Source organism: Macaca nemestrina, chromosome 15 (genome assembly GCF_043159975.1).
Source record: "Macaca nemestrina isolate mMacNem1 chromosome 15, mMacNem.hap1, whole genome shotgun sequence".
Taxonomy (NCBI): domain Eukaryota; kingdom Metazoa; phylum Chordata; class Mammalia; order Primates; family Cercopithecidae; genus Macaca; species Macaca nemestrina.
This window is the reverse complement of record NC_092139.1, coordinates 42,606,653-42,621,805: the sequence shown is the minus strand read 5'-3', so window position 1 is coordinate 42,621,805 and position 15,153 is coordinate 42,606,653. Positions and strand designations below refer to the sequence as shown.

General features: G+C 40.0%; 1 long non-coding RNA gene across 1 annotated transcript; it reads right to left on the bottom strand.

Annotated features, from left to right (window-relative positions):
- Positions 1-5,471: 5,471 nt before the first annotated feature.
- On the bottom strand, positions 5,472-13,269 carry LOC105481531 (uncharacterized). Its single transcript, XR_987015.3, has 3 exons — positions 12,284-13,269; positions 7,685-7,714; positions 5,472-6,374 (listed from the first exon to the last, which is right to left on the bottom strand). It is a non-coding gene; the product is annotated as an uncharacterized lncRNA (long non-coding RNA).
- Between the last annotated feature and the right edge of the window lie 1,884 nt (positions 13,270-15,153).

The following is a 15,153-nucleotide window of genomic DNA, read 5'->3' as shown; positions in this document are numbered from 1 at the left end:
AGGGAGAATCTTAATGTTGATCTTCTCTTTTGCCCTCTCAACAATTTCCTAATGTATCTCTTGAAAATTCCAGGCTCTCTTGAGCAATTTAAAACTCACTGCTCCAGTATAATTTTAAAAAGTACCTTACCTCTAACTTAGGGTTACAAGACTTAGAAAGTAAAAATACAGCATGCTCAGTTAAATTTGAATTTTAACAACTTATACTTTTTTTTAGCATAGACATGTCATATATTTGGAATGTACACATACTAAAAACTTACTCATTATTGATCTGAAATCTAAATTTAGCTGGGCATCCTAATTTAACTGGTGACTCTATCTCTACTTCTCCTGTTTTTGTTTGTTTGTTTGTTTGTTTGTTTGTTTTGAGATGAGAGGCTTGCTCTGTCACCCAGGCTGGAGTGCAGTGGTTCAATCTTGGCTCACTGCAACCTCTGCCTCCTGGGTTCAAGTAATTCTCCTGCCTCAGCCTCCCGAGTAGCTGGAACCACAGGTGCGTGCTACCACGCCTGGCTAATTTTTGTATTTTTAGTGGAGATGGAGTTTCACCCTATTGGTCAGGCTGGTCTTGAACTCCTGACCTCGTGATCCACCCGCTTTGGCCTCCCAAAGTGCTGGGATTACAGGAGTGAGCCTCTGTGCCCAGCCTGCACTTAGCCTACTTCTTTAACTTCTCCAAGCCTCAGTTTTCTCATCTGTGAGGTGGGGGAAATGATAATACCAACATGATAGCATTGTTTTAAGTTTTAAAGCAGTGAATATTTGTAAAGCACGTAGAAGGGATCCTAGCACATAGTGAGTGCTATCTTATGGTTTGTTGTTAGCTAATTAACTATTTTTAGTATTGGTATCAGTTGTAAGAGGTTGTAATAATACTTACTGGTTGATAGAATTGTTATGGAACGAACTGTGTCCCTACCAAATTTACATGTTGACACTAGCACCCCCAATATGAATGTAAAGAGGTAATAGGGTTAAATGAGGTCATAAGACTGAGGCCCTAATTTATATGACTCGTGTTCTTATAAGAAAAAAGAGACACCAGCGATGCAAGAGAACAGAGAAAAGGTCATATGAGGACACAAGGAGACGGCAACCATCTACAAGCCAATGAAAGAGGCCTCGTAAGAAACCAAACCTGCTGACAACCTGGTCTCGACTTTTAGCCTCCAGAACTGTGAAAAAATAAGCTTTTGTTGTTTAAGCCACACATTCTGTGGTATTTTGTTATGGCAGTACTAGCAACTTAATACAGAAATCATGCATATGACTTTAAAAATGGATTTCTGACCAGGCGCAGTGGCTCACACCTGTAATCCCAGCACTTTGGGAGGCCAAGGCAGCTGGATCACTTGAAATGAGGAGTTGGAGACTAGCCTGGCCAACATGGTGAAATCCTGTCTCTACTAAAATACCAAAATCAGCCAACTGTGGTGGTGCACGTCTGTAATCCCAGCTACTCAGGAGACTGAGGTGGGAGAATCACTTGAACCTGGGAGATGGAGGAGGTTGCAGTGAGCCGAGATCACGCCACTGCATTCCAGCCTGGGTGACAAGAGTGAGGCTCTGTCTCAAAAAAAAAAAAAAAAAAAAAAAGGATTTCTGTTGGCCATTTCATAAACTGAGATGTTATTTTAAGTATGAGTCAAAAGTCACAAGATAATATATTGATCTGATGATTCCTTTTATTAACCACACTCTGATAATTTTCTTACTTTTGTACTTTTTAAAGTTTTGTTCTTCTTTGCCATTTGTAACTCACTTGAAGTTTATTTTGTGGTTGTCCTTCAAGATGTTCCCAAAGATGAAAGTAAACTGTCTTGAGAAAGCAAGGCTTTGGCCAAAAACGATGCGATTCTAGCCCACAGCCTAGTCCAAAGGAACTTTGGCTTCTGTTATTGCAAATTCTTTCTTTTTCTTTTGTCACTAAGATTAATGAACTAGATAAAGAGTTCACTTTATCTAGTTCACTTTTAATTTTTGGTAGTATTCATTATTTCAGCTAGACCAGGCAGTTAAGTATAAAATTCATCAATATTCAGTGTAAAACACCCATGTACAGCATCTTGGAATTGACTACTTCTTTTTTTTTTTTTTTTTTTTCCTGAGATGGAGTCTTGCTCTGTTGCCCAAGCTGGAGCACAATGGCACGATCATGGCTCACTGCAACCTCCACCTCCTGGGTTCAAGTGATTCTCCTGCCTCAGCCTCCCAAGTAGCTGGGATTACAGACATGCACCACCAAACCTGGCTAATTTGTGTGTGTGTGGTTTTTTTAGTAGACATGGGGCTTTGCTATGTTGGCCAGGCTAGTCTTGAACTCCTGACTTCAAGTTATCTGCCCACCTCAGCCTCCCAAAGTGTTGGGATTACAGGTGTGAGCTACTGCGCCTGGCCCACTATTTCTTAATGTTGTTGAATATGTATTTGTGTTTTATTTTATATCAAGTTGACTTAGTAGTAAATCCTTTTTATTGTTTTGTAAACTCTTTGAGGTCTAAATAAACGTTCATCTTCAAAAATATAGATTCATTTTCTTCCCTTAAAAAACACTCATGGCCGGGCGCGGTGGCTCAAGCCTGTAATCCCAGCACTTTGGGAGGCCGAGACGGGCAGATCACGAGGTCAGGAGATCGAGACTATCCTGGCTAACACGGTGAAACCCCACCTCTACTAAAAAATACAAAAAACTAGCCGGGCGAAGTGGTCCCAGCTACTCGGGAGGCTGAGGCAGGAGAATGGCGTAAACCCGGGAGGCGGAGCTTGCAGTGAGCTGAGATCCGGCCACTGCACTCCAGCCTGGGCGACAGAGCCAGACTCAGTCTCAAAAAAAAAAAAAAACACTCATAATATCCAGAATTTGCTTCAAAATTATATGGGAGTGAAAGAAGATTAATAATGAGGTGATCGTTATAATGGTGTGATAGGGTACATTGGAGTTTATTATGACATTCTGTTTAGGGTATGTTTAAGAATTTCCGCTTTGTGGTAGATTTCCAATTCTTTACTCCCCATTAAATAGAATTACATATGCACACTCTGCTGTTTGTGCAGTGCCTCCCACTTTGCTAGGCACTGATACACTTCTTCTCAGATGAGACTCACCCCAAGGACATTCTTTGGTCAATGAAATGTGACTAGACCTGACATGGGCAATGTCTAAGCAGAGACTTCTTTTTTATATGTAATTTTTGTTTATTTATTTTTAATTGACAAATAAGAAATCGTATGTATCTGTGGTGTACAACATGCTGTTTTGAAATAGGTATACATTGTGGAATGACTAAATCAAGCCTGTGAACATGGAGACTTTAAATGTGCTTGCTTGCTCGCCTTGGCCCTTTATTTATTTATTTATTTATTTATTTATCTTTTTTCTTATTTTTGAGACAGAATCTTACTCCGTCACCCAGGCTGGAGCAGTGACTCCATCTTGGCTCACTGCAACCTCCGCTTCCTGGGTTCAAGCAATTCTCCTGCTTCAACCCAGGAGAATTATATATATATGTATGTATAATGCAAACATATATATATATATACACACACATATGTATGTATGTATAGTTGTCGCTGTTGTTGTTGTTGTTGTAGAGATGGGGTTTCAACACGTTGACCAGGCTGGTCTTGAACTCCTGACCTCAACTGATCGACCTGCCTCGGTCTCCCAAAGTGCTAGGATTACAGGTGTGAGCCACGCACCTGGCCTGACTTGGCCTTTTATTCTCCACCCTCTGCTATGAAAAGAGGGTTGTCTGGGTAGATGTTATTCCTTCAGCCCACATCCTTTAACGAAAAATGTAGAGCAGACCTGAACTTGAAGTCAACTTTTGGTCTAGCCTAGCCAAACCCAGCTGAAAATGGCCAAACCACAGCTGTAATAGTAAAATAAATGTTAGATGTCTTAAGATACTGAGATTTTGGAATTGTGTGTTATGGAGCATTATCACCAGATAAACCTAACTAATACACCTAAATATGTTTTTAAATAAAGACATACACATTTAAACACTTAATTTACATTGACAATTGTGTGCTACATAATTAGTTGGTGTCACTGACCTTGATCTAAGTTATCCTACTGGTTTTCTAACTGGATCATCAATATCTATTTAACAAATTTTAGTTAGATACTGATTACACCACTGGCCTGGAGGGTCCTGACTTACATGTAGTAATTGACTTAGGACTCTTTCTAATGTTGTTTTAAAGGCATTCAAGCTCTGTTTAAGAACAGGGAGAATGCAGTGGGGTTTCTTACCAGAATTCGAGGGCAGGAATCATGGCCTAGCAGGGCCTTAGAGGAACAAGAATTGTAACTGACCCGAGTAAAGTCAGAGTTACCATATATGGTTGTGAAAGTGGAGGACTTTGGGTTAGCCTTTTACATCTTAGAGACTGTACATTTTTATAGTTATTATGACAATTTCCTGGCATATGGCAATAATGTGCCTTGTCCTATATCAGAAAATGTTTCAATAGATGAAAAGTGTCTTGAGGAAGTAAAATATTTTTCAAATGTGCAAAAGGCATCATATAGGCTGTAGTGGTTGTGGCAACTTGGACTTCTCTTACCATCTCTGCTATCAACTGGCTTTCTTGGGCTGCTCAGAATTTTTGTTCTATCTTAATTTCAACTTGCACTCAGTGTATTGTCTTAGGACAAAGTCAGTGGACTTTGAGAAAAGGGTCATATTTTTCCACTTATCCACAAGTGTCTTAGTTAATTAACAGATCCTGAGAAAAGAACTTCGGTGCAAGTAGTTTATTTTTGAGGTGATTCCAGGAAAGCACTAATGAGGGAGTTGGGAAAAGAAGCAGGAAAAGAAGGAAATCCAATAAAAGGTGTGCCAGTGAGCAGGTTACTGCTTGAACCTGGGAGGCACAGGTTGCAGTGAGCCAACATTGTGCCTCTGCACTCCAGCCTAGGTGACAGAGGGAGATTCTGTCTCAAAACAAAATATTAAAATAAATAAATAAAAAAACAAATAAAGCTTGGCTGAGCACCTTTCAAAAAGGGTAGCAATTGAGGCTGGCATGAGGAAAACCCCATAGGATGAGGTGATTGGGGGTAAAACCCCCAATACAGTGAGGGGGTATTCTGCTTGGAAGTGGGATGACAGTTACTTTACAGAAATTATAAGTAATAGAGGTTGATATCTGGTAATTGTGAGACATCTTCTATTGTCTGATTGTTCCCTTTCATCTGACAGGAGACAGTATGTGGAGAAGAGTTAGATGTAGCACCATTCATAACCAAAAGCAAACTGGCGACCTCAGTCAGATATTCTTTGTCCAGCCAGGCAAACCCTATAGAAATGAAGCAAGCCGTTACAGAACTGTCAGTATAGGGAGAGTGAATGGAGGACGGATGAAGGATGCTATTTTGGAGACTGTATGTACAGAGTTCTTGTCCTCATGCAGAAGAGCCAGGCCCATTTGAATTAGCATGTTGGAGAAGCAGTCACTGGAATAGCTGAGGATGTTACAGAAGTTGATTATACTCCTCTCTGCCTCCTTCAGTCTAGATGATTGAGGAAAATATCATTCATCAGTGTTGGGAACATGATTGTACTGCGGAGGGCAAAAAAACAAAGCCAAATTTCAACAAGCCTCCCTAATCTGTCTTTGTTCCATCTGCCTCTCTATTCAGACTGATTGATAGCCCTCATATATTGAGTTTGGTTGAACATCTGGGCATCCCAGAGCTGACCCTGAAGGGCAGGGATCACAGATACAAGAATTGGACCAAAAAGTCTACAATGCTGAAAGGCTTAGTTAGTAAGGGCAAGTGCTGGCTGAAGCATATTTTGTGACTATAGTGAAAAAGTCCTTATACACCAAGGCTTCGTGATGGCTAGATCAGGGGTTTTGTTGAGTATTGTATGGCATAGACTAGAGCTCTCCATGCTCTGTAAGATCATTAATGAGAAACTCCACCTTTTGGAAAAACACAGTTATCTCTGACCCATATTTTTCTAATTCATGCAGATGGAATTGTGTTAAGTCCCCTGACTTCTTTGAACTTCTCTTGGAGTTTCAAAGGGCAAAGAATGAGGCTCATGGCATGGTCAGGAAATAAGTCTGTATTTAGATCAGTAGGTTCTATTCTCTAGTTAATAAACTTCCTTTGAGTCACATAAACATGTCCTGAATTCTTCACCCATCTCTGTAACCACCTCCCATTGCAACAACCCCCATCAAGACATCTAATTCCCCAAGTCTTGATTCTGGGCTGGCCTTTTGACTTTCTTTGGCCTATAGAATGCAGTGGAAGTTACATAATAGTTTTGAACACAGCTTCTAGAGCACTTATATGCTTCTGTTCCTCTCAGAATTGTTTTAAGCTGCCATGTGTAAAAGTCCAGATTATCCTGTGGAAGAATGAGAAACACATGGTTCATTAATGCTCATCATCCCAGGTAACAGTGAGCCAACCATGAGATATTTGAGTGAGAGCATCTTAGACTAGCTAGCCCCCCTTAGACACGATTTTCCAGTTGATAAGCACAAGTCTGTAGATCTCTGAGCCAAGCCAGTAGAAACCAGAAGAGTCACCCAGCTGAGCCAAGCCTAATTGCCAGTTCATAAAATCATGAGCTAAAATGGGGTGCCACTTTAAGCCACTAAGTTTTGGGATGGTTGTTTTGTAGAATAAATAACTGATGCAGTCAAGAAACAAAAGCTTTCTGAGCAGTATTTTCCTTTACCTGTGTTGCTTTCTTTGAAAAGTATCATGTTCTCCATCAGGAAATTTCAGAGAGACATTGAGAACTCTTTTTGGATCCCCAGTGTTAGAAAGAGGGCAATGGGGAAGTAGGCCTAGGTGGAGGAAGCTGAAGATGTGATGTTAACAGAGGAAACCACTATTTCAGGTCAAGCAAAACTAGAAGCCAAGAAATGAGATGAAGTAAAGAATTCTTGAAGGAATGGATCGAAAGATGAATTTTTACTGAGCGGATGTTGCCCAAGGAATATCTTGGACAAGATCTGCTTCTTTAGCATACTTAAGAAATGCCTCTTCAGTATATTTAAGGGCTGTCTCCTGTAGTAATGCAACATTACTTCAAGAATGTAGGCTTGGCAATAATCCTTTCAATTCTTCCTTCTAAGCCCACTGGTTTCTGCCTATGTGTAGACAAATGTTTTGAAAGCAAGGCTGTATCCACATGTTCTGCATAGAAACTTTCTAGGAAAATTTCCAATCAGAACATTCAATCAAGCCTGTCGATGAAGTCTGTCTGCACAGTGGCATGATCAGCAGGAGACACAAGTGTTAGTCTCCCTAATGAGGCTACAAACATGGACATTTGCTGCCAAATGGTTGAAAAGAAAGCTGCATTCAAAGCATTTCTGTCAGAGTGTGCAGACATTGCCCACGTGAAGTGTTCTGAAGATCCATCCATCATTTTGGGGTACAGGTTCTGTTTTGAATTTAAGAATATTTTACTAAATTATTCATAATGAACCATATGCAGAGTGCAAAGTTGTTTTGGAGCTTTTAGATAGATTCTGCTTTCAGTTCCCAACCCAAGAGGTCTGAGGCTTCCCATAAATCTCTCTCTCTAGTGAGAGAAATTGTTCTGCAAAATAGATCAGCACCCTACACACTACCTGTCCTGGAATTCCTGAGTCAAATTTCTAAAAAGCATTTCCCTAGAAGTTAAGATGGTGATTTCCTCACCTGTACAGTGGTTACCAGTAAAGATTCCACCTAGATGAAAACAAACAATTTGAGAATTAAGCATATTAAAGAATATGAAAGCAAACAGAAAAGTCCTAAATGCTTAAAAATATGAGATCTTATGAAAATTACTCCCCAAATGAATTCTTTCGGGAAGATAGCATTTGCCCCCAGAAGTGATTCACTAACAGTAGAATTGCAAGAGCCTGGAAATAGAACAGTCCTGACAATTCTTCAGATTGTGCCACCTACCTGAATTTACCTGTCCCACATTTGCTTATGGCTAGGTACATTCTCCTCATGGCTTGAAAGCCCACCTGGATGTTGGTTATCTCAAGTTATGGCAAACCTGAAGGTGCACCAGCATGCCTTGGTCTGCTCCACAACAAAAACTTGCACACTGACTTCACTTGAGTCGGACAAACATTTACTAAGCCCATACTCCATGCCAGTTATTGTTTAGAGCTATTTGTGCTTGAAAATCACAGATGGCTTTCAATTATGTTTTTTTTTTTTCTGGCTCCCCTATAGGCTTCTACCAAGTCTACTGGAATAAAAATGAGTTGGATAATGTCTTATGAGACGGTAGGTGAGAGAAGAAGAGATGAAGTAGCACACAGCATGAACCAAGTGTAGGAGGTGTCCCTCTTTTCTGACACCAGCTGATACTCCCTGCTACCAACCCCTCAGCGGTACCCACACAGAGGCAGCAGTTCCCACCCAGGTCTCTGCAGGCTCTCTTCTTGGCACAGGTGTGATGGCAAATCTAGGTTAGTACCTCTGACAAACAGAGAATAAGAATTGATTTTCTGAGGTTTTCTTACAACCTTTCACAGGCATCGTGCAAACAGCCCACAAAAGTCCACTCTCTTTGTAGATGTCCTATTTATAGTGATGGTTATAGCTGAAATGAAAGAAACTTCTTGTTCATCCTTTTATTTTCAATAGTTCAGCCCACGCCAGCATAAATTAGGACTATCTTGCCCCCACAAATCTTATTAATGAGAATAGGTTCAATGTATTCTTTTTTGTGTGTAGCTGTCAGTTACCCTTGGCAAGGATGGTCAAGGGTTAGGGGTGACCCGGAGAGCCTGAGTAAGTTCAGTCTAATGCTGATTCTTGCCCCTCATTTGTGTTGTCAGTTTGAATTCTTTCCCCACAAGACTTCTCATAGAAAATGCAAATAAATAGTCATATTGAAAAGATCTTTCCTTTTCTTCATTCGCTTTCATTGCCTCTGCCTTTTTCCTTGTTGCATGGCAAAATGGGGCTGCAGGGGAGAAAAGCTGCAGCAGGGGACTTACATAATTCAGAGCCTTCCAGAAGAGTTAATGGAGTTACGTGACTGTATCCTAATTATTTCCCCCTTGGGCTCCATTACATGTTAGGAACATTCAGGCTCTCCACAAATTTATCATCTTCAAATTCCCATGGATTATAGAAACCAAAGGGCCTGATCCCAAAGCTTAACATTGTTTCCAGTGCCAGCAGAAGGCTTAAAGGATTAGATCACGAGGAACCCAGAGAGGATACTTTCTGTCTTAAGCGGGTAAATAACAGCTTCAAATTTGGCTGAGATTCTTTTGCTGGAAAATCTCCCCTTTCTCATCATTGTCAAAGGGCCAACAGTACTTTTATTTTTTATAATGGCATGGTGATTTTTGCACACAGGCAAGGACTGCTGGTGACCAGAATTATTATTGCTTCACCCAGGAATGGCCACTTTATGTTAGTGTTTTGCTGGGTCCTTATTTTCTTATCCTCTTTTGTTGGGCTTCTAGAGAGTTTGGGAAGAGTTAAGACTATCTCCTCTTAACATGTTTTCAATGTTAGGGGATGTCATAGACACTGTCTATAACATAACACAAATCTAAAACAGTGTCTTACTTGGATAATATTAGCTTCTGTTTATCAAGTGCTTATCAAGGGCCAAGCATTATTTTCAGGTGCCCTGGTCAGGGCGTCAGTGGAAAGCACATGGTACACTTAAAGAGAGTAGTTGAACGGTGTTTAGTGAAGGGACTATTATAAGAAACCAATGGGGTATGTTGCTGTTCTAGCAATAGCAGAGAGTTTTTCGCCTTTACCAGACACCAGTCTAGAGGGGGGTGGGTTTCAAAGTTAGTGAGAGTTCTAGGGGAGGGCCAGGAGACAGAAGAAATTGGTAACTGCCAAACCACAGCCTTGTAATCTCTTGAACATGCTTTCCATTGGTCAAATCCAACCAGAAGTCCGAGGGCAAGGGGGCCAGGAGGCAGAGCCATTAGAGTTCAGATTCCTATTCTGGAATGAGGCTAGGTCTCACATTCGCTTTATTAACATGATTGTTTCTCAGAAAAACAGAGAGGTTAAGTAACCAGGCTAGAGTCACCTAGAAAGGGAGTGATAGAACTGGAATTTGAATCCAGGAAGCCTCTTTCTGGAGCTTGGACTCCTAATCATGTTATTCTGACATTGGGTGCCTTTGGGCACAAAACACTTAAAGATTCCCATAGCCCCTTGAAATCAGTGATTTTCTGATTATCAGACTTAGCGATCATATGTTTATCTGCATAACTACCAATCCTCCCAACAGACTGTGTTCCAAGAGGCCAAGGACTTTATATTTATTTCCTTCAGGGTCGAATTTCCTAGTACAGAGCACATAGTAGGCACCCACTCTCCAATTTTTTCTGATGAATGAATAAATTTATGGAGAACCTCCTATGTGCCAGGTTCTGTGCTAGGTGCTGCCTTGTTCCTTTCTTTAAGATGGCTTTTGGTCATCCAGTTCTGTTCACTTGCCTCCAGGTACCACCTTTTCTTCAAGTAGAATTTCTTCTCAATTCTCCAACCTGCATGGGCAGGAGTTATGAGTTTCATGCCATGGTCACAAGGTGGTGGAATTAAAGGACTGAGGAGGCATCAACGTTTCTCCTTCCATCATCAGCACACCCTCTCTGCCAACCTCAGGTAGCCTCTTTTTCTCAGGGGTGGACTGAGAAGCTCCGCCTCTGGCTGCCTCTAGAGCAGAGAGCATGCTGGGGCCTTTGTTTTATGCCCCTTTCTTCCCATAGTTCCCTTTCTTGGCTCAGTTCTGTGCTTCAAACTGGTATGTCTTACTTAGGCCAGGCCATATTTGGTCTTTATTTCTCCCATTTATACAAACTGAATAAACCTCAGCCTATGGAGCAATTGGACTTCATCAGTCCAGAACTAGCGGGCGGCTGATTGCATGTACTTAGGGAAACAGGCCAGCCAGGGTGACACAGTGTCCAGGGTCTGATTTACCAGCCACAGAGAACAGAACCCTTGGCCTGATTTGTCCCATGAGAATAAAGAGCACCCAATTCGTTGTCATTAGCATCATGTATTGGAAAAAGAAGAAATCTGTAATGTGATTTCCCTCTCCTTCTGAGATTTAAAGACATATTGCAATCTTTGACACATCTGGATTATTGATGGTTTTCTAAATATTCTTGGGAAGAATGCTTTACCTTTTGTTTATGAAGAAATGCATTAATAGAGAATAGTAGAGGTGACAAGTATGTGTGTGTCTTGAAATGTCATTTGGTCCATTTCCCTGTCTCAGGGCCACTCTACGTTAGCCAAGAGAGGTTTCTTTCTATTTTGAAAGGATACATAGTTCTAAAATACTCTTTGCAACCTGTATGATGAACTGACATTTTGGAGCTTTTATGTAAGCAACTTACTATATTTAATACCTAATTATTTTAACTCTAAAAATAATCTAATTTTTCTTATGAAAATATTCTAATATACACAAAGCAGAATGAATAATGCAATGAATTCCCATATACCCATCACCCAGACTCAACAATTACCAAGAGTTTACCAAAATTGCTTTATCTATTTCTTTCTTTCTCATTTTCTTTTTCTGTTTTTAGAGTTTTATCATGGAAACACACACACACATACATATACAAACAAGAAAAAACAAAAAGAAAGTTTTATCATGGAATTGTTCTGAAGCAAATCCCAGACACCATGTCATTTTATTCCTGCACACTGCAGTCTGAATCTTCCACTGGCTATTGGCTTCCACTGGATATTCCATAGCAATATTCCATTATTCCATAATAATAATGCCAACTAATAATACTTTGAAAAATAATGACAATCATTACATTGTTGAATGACAAGTATGCACCAGGAAATTTATTATTTCAGTCCAGGCATGTTTGTGAGAATAGACTGAACTCCATTAGAGCTAGTCTTAAAACAGGATTTTGTGCATGACCACCTCCCTGAACCAAGGACAAAAGGTACCCCGGCTGCAACTAAGGGAATGAAACTAGAAAGTGGAAAGTCATTAGCATCAGGGACTTCCCCAAACTGCCTGTGTTTCCCTGAAAAATCTGTAGCATGGGAAATCTCTGGCCCCTTTGCTGCTATTCTTTTATAAATCTCTGCATATATCCAATTTCTATGCAGCTGCAGAAGGAACTCAGTCTTCTGAGAGCAGGCAATCATGCAGTTGCTATGGCAGTTTGGATCTGAAGCTCAATTTTTAACAACATATTGCTAGCACGTCATACCTGAGACTTGACAGATTTGATAGGTTCCAAAGTTTTGGTTTTATGGAATGGGATCACCCACCTCTGTGTGTAGTTGTTCTCTTTTCCAGTCTTTTCCCTTTGATGCTAAAGAATTCAGAACAAAAAGTCTGCATCAAATGTTTAGCACAAATAATGGAATGCAAGACACCTTTAATTGCTCCTGTTTCTGTAGCTTATCCATAGAGAGATGTGGATGCTTGAGGGGCTGAATTGTATAAGCAAATTGGAGACGGAGGTGGGCTAGGCTCCACTGGCAGGACTTAACTAACTTAGACCTCTACCTGTGAGTTGAAAATGCCTGCTGCCATTCATAACAGGTTCAGAAGGGTTCCCATCCCACCAGAGTGGGGCTACTATCATTCTCTACACAAATATCTTGCTCATTTTGTGTTCACTTTGCTCTGTCTGCAAACCAGTTTCTTCTATCCTTGCTTGTTGCCCAAACAAGTGGCTCTAGTCCAGGTGCCTCAAGTGGACTAACTAGAATTTCTATGTTTCATTTTCAAATTTTTGAGGGAAAACATCTAGTTGGCCTAAGATAAACTTTGCTTCGGTTGTTCATGCTTTGTCCTATCCGTTGTGGTCAGAGGAGAGAAGGTAGAAAGGGCTGTACGGGTTGCCCCTGGAGTTGGAAGTGGGGGAACAGTTCTCAGAGAAAGGACTTTGGATGGGCAAACTCGTCTAAAAGGTGTCTATCATACCTAATTTAACTACCACAGCATCCTGTGAGGAAGATAACTTTTTATTCCCATTTTATAAAAAGGTTAGTTGAGGCTTAGAGAATTATTTTTTGCTTAACATTACACATTTGGATGGCAGAATTAGGATTTGAAACCAATTCCATATGCCTCCAGAGCTCCTAGTCTTGCCAATCCCTAGTCTACATTATTCTCATCTTAATATTAATTTATTCATTCAATAATCGTTGCCTCCATTCTGGAGACCTGAGCAGTTTCTTATTTTATAACCTTCAGTCTTTTAGAAAACAAGAGAGTGGCTATTTTGTTTCAATGCGGGGAGAGAGGGCACAAAAGTCACTTTATCCATTAGATATCAGCCAAAAGCTTAGGAATAAATGCCCATGAGTTGACAAAACCCAAAGGATGATGAGAACCAGATTGTCTACACCAGGGACTGGCAAATTTTTCTGTAAAGGGCTTGATAGTAAATATTTTAGATTTTGTGAGCCACGTGGTCTCTGTTGCAGCTACACAGTGCTGCTGTTTTAGCACAACAGCAGTCATAGAAAATATGTACACATGTGGGATGTGTTCCAACAAACATTTCTTTATAGACCCTGAAACTTGAATTTCATATAATTTTCACTTCATAAAATATTCTTCTTTTGATTTTCTCAACCATTAAAAATATAAAACCATTCTTAGTTTATAGGCCATACAAAAACAGGTTATGGGCCAAATTTGATCAGTGGGCCATCATTTGCCAAGCGCTAGTATACATTATTTTCAGCCTAATATTAATTTACTTATTCAATAACTATTGAGAAGTAACCAGCTGCACATTAGGCGCATGGCAGGCACTGCATGGCAGGCATTGCATGCATGATGCAAACAGATCCAGGCCCTACTTTCATGGAACTGACTATCTAATGAAAAGATCATATTAATCACATAATTTTATCAAAATGTTGAAAATTACAGCAGTAATAAAGTCCATGAAATGAAAGATAAAGGAACTTTGATTACGTATTTCAAGAAGAGTTGATCTACTTTGAGGCTAGGGTCAGATAAATTCCCCACTCATTGAACTAAAGTCTTCTTGTCTTTTCCATGAACTCCCACACCTGAAATTAATATTGCTGACTCCCATCTTGTCCATGAACTCCCACACCTGAAATTAATATTGCTGACTCCCATCCATCACATGGTACTCACTGGCTTTGGGGCAAGCATCTACTATGGTTATATCTAGCCAGTCTTACCCACCTTTGCAGCAATGTGGATTTTTGTTGGGATGAGCTACCTTGCATTTGTTCCTACTGATTTTTTTCCTCATTGCTAACAAGCTGTCTTTTTAATTTACCCAGGATCATACTGAATTCTAGTCTGGTCCCTTGATCCCTTAGCAACTCCATCTATCTTCATTTTGCTTGCCATTCTAATCCTTATTAATCCCCAGTTCTTTCAGCCAGGCAATTGATAAAGATATTCTGCACCCAGAATAAAATGTCCTTCCTCTTGGGTGCATGGTTCTGTTAAAGCTCTTAAAATTGTTTATTCCATTTCTTTGCTCAGAAGAGCAGCAGATACTTCAATCCATTGGTGCTAGCACAATTCCTGGCTTAAACAAATAGATCAGAATATCCCAGGATATAATGCTAGGATGTAAGATATACTCATCTCCAAAACATCCAGGTACTTGGTGCAAAATATGTTACTGAAATGAATGAAGCTCATTTAAACTTGAAACTATCAGAGATGTATTTGTATATCTTGCACTTAGAGTCAGAAAATATGTTTACATTTTGGCCCTGCAACTTAACAGATAGGAAACTGTGAGCTCTTCTAGGTTTCCATTTCTTCAAATGGAACAGGTGAATAACAAGTTTGTTCCCACAGAATTGGAGGAGCAAGGTCTACAAAAATCTGTGTTCATTAAATGGAAACATCTTGTGGCTTCTTTGATAATATATCTAATGCAGCAACTGAATTAATTAATTGATTTGCATTTCTACGACTACCTGCAACATTCTGGGTGAAGACCCAAAGGACATCAGCATAAGAAAAACAATTAAATTTAATTTGGTTATTACCCTGGTCACACAGCGTGGTGGTTTTAAAAAATGGCTGAAAATTCTTTGATATTAATCCTATTTAGAGGTGGGGTATAATCTCCTGCCTTTGAATTTGCTTGGGTTTGTGACTCACTTATAATTAACCAAATGCAACA